Source organism: Chrysochloris asiatica, unplaced genomic scaffold (assembly GCF_000296735.1).
Source record: "Chrysochloris asiatica unplaced genomic scaffold, ChrAsi1.0 scaffold00083, whole genome shotgun sequence".
Taxonomy (NCBI): domain Eukaryota; kingdom Metazoa; phylum Chordata; class Mammalia; order Afrosoricida; family Chrysochloridae; genus Chrysochloris; species Chrysochloris asiatica.
Window position 1 is genome coordinate 11,483,499 of NW_006408601.1, and position 2,288 is coordinate 11,485,786.

Genomic DNA, 2,288 nt, shown 5'->3' on the forward strand with positions numbered 1-2,288 from the left:
ATTGAAGAGCAGAGATGTCAGCTTGAGCACTAAGGTGCGCCTGACCCAAGCCATGGTATTTTCAATAACCTCATATGGATGCGAAAGCTGGACAGTGAATGAGGAAGATCGTAGAAGAATTGATGCCTTTGAATTGTGGTGTTGGAGGAGAATACTACAAGTGCCATGGGCTGCCAAAAGAACCAATAGATCTCTTTTGGAAGAAGTGCATCCAGAGTGCTCCTTGGAGGCCAAGATGGCTAAACTTCGTCTCTCATGCTTTGGACATATTGTCAGGAGGGAACAGTTGCTGGAGAAGGATATCATGCTTGGTAAGATGAAGGGTCGGAGAAAAAAAGGAAGACCTCCAACGAGATGGATCAGCCAGGTGGCATCATTTATGGACTCAAGTGTGGCAGTGGTAGTGAGATTGGGCCAGGATTGGACATTGTTTCGTTTTGCTATGCATGGTGTCACTATGAGTCAGTTCTGACTTGATGGCACCTGACAACAGCAACAACAACATTGTGAACTTGACTCCTAAGGCTTGGTTTCAACAGTCATGCTTTTTATGATTTAACTGATGAAAACAGACAATTTTATTAGTACTTCTTTTCATGCTGCTCACCAAGTCCAATCATATGGTCTTTTCTTCTATCTCCTAGGTGTGGGCATCTGACTCTCTCCATCACCAGACTTTACAAGAGCTTATCTGTACCATTGAAGCTACTTTCCAGCTTTCTTATCTTTCTTGTTCTCTTCAAATGTTCTCTCATTTTCTCAAAATTACAGTACTTTTAAATCCTGTCAAGATAACGGAACATCTAATTAAATTAACTGCCCCAAATTAAATATATACCTATCCCTCAATTGTTTAATTTTTTTGTAAGTTTTTTTTTTTTTTAGGAATTAACAATTTATATTTGAAATCGTAAGGTCAGTTTATTTAGTTCAATGATGAAAGTTATCATCACAAAAATATTCTTCTGAAAATTATTTTTTCTTAGGAAAAAATAAAGGAAAATCAACGCCCTCTCAGCATAGCCACAGATGCTGTGGTGGTGGCGCATCTCTACAACGGGGTCAGTCCATTAGTCGGTGGAGTCACTCTCTGGGTCAGCAGGATGGTAGTTGGGGTCATCCTCATCGTCTTCCAGCTCCAAATCACCCATTTCCTGGAACAAAGACTCATCCACGTCCACGTTATTTCCAGTATCCTCAAACAGCTGTTTCTCACTTAATTTATTTTTTCCTGCTTGTTCCTCTTCTTTCATTCGTTTCTTTTTAATTTCCAACAGTTCTGCATCAAACTTGGCTTTCCAACTTAAGAAATTCTCAATTGTAACAGGCGTGCCATGGAACAGTTGCGTTTCAGCTTCTTCTGCTTCCTTTTCTTGCTTCTTTTCGTCCTCTCCTAGTTTTTATTTGATCTACTATTTCATTTAATTTTTCTTGCACAGCTGATACTAAGGTAAAGATCATTACCATACCAAGGTTTTCTTCTGCCTGTAATGCTAATAATTTTTAAATATTTGAGACATCTTTATCTGCTAGATTTTCCTGGGATAGTATTTCATAAAGAGGAGCGTCATCAGGGTATTTTTCACTGTATGTAAACTTGAGTGTAGTCTGGACAGTTTCGCCATTTTCCCCAGCCTCAGATGTCACAGTAATGGTGAAACTGGGTGGAGTTTCTGATAATACTGTGAAAGAGTCAGGGTAGATGGACTCTAGAGGCTCCAGCTCTTTACGCTGCTCCTCACCGTAATCTGTCATCGTGACTCTAGCCGCTGCCCATGGATCGCTCAGACACCACCGCTGCGCTATGGAGCTGTGAGAGCAGGAGGCAGCCGACAAGGCGCAGGCGCAGGCGCAGGATCCCCGATTGGGAGTCTAGGAACCAGAAGCCAGGCCTGTTAAACTACCAATTTTTTTGTAAGTTTTTATTGTGAACTGAGTCAGTTAACATGGGAGAAAATCAGCTTTACACCATTGTTTCATTGCAATGATTACAATATCCTCCGTGCATCTTCATTCAACAGTATTTGCTTCCATTTCCTGTTTTGTTTTGTTGTTGTTTTTTTGGGGGATGTACATTGAAACACTCAGTAATATATAACAACTTAAACAACCATAGGACACATTCTGTAAGCCTACCTCTTGGCCACCAGCACACTGCCTTTCTCTTTCCATAAATCCAGAGTCCTCAGCTGCTCCCTCTCTCCATGTCCTAATCTCTGTTTCCATCTCTGGTGTTGCTCACTGCTTCTCTGGATAGGATCCCACACTCTGCTTGTTCACTTCTCTCT

The 2,288-nt window shown here is 41.2% G+C and overlaps 1 pseudogene; it reads right to left on the minus strand.

Annotated features, from left to right (window-relative positions):
• Nucleotides 1–1,070: 1,070 nt before the first annotated feature.
• Nucleotides 1,071–1,755, minus strand: LOC102839582 (annotated as a pseudogene).
• Between the last annotated feature and the right edge of the window lie 533 nt (nucleotides 1,756–2,288).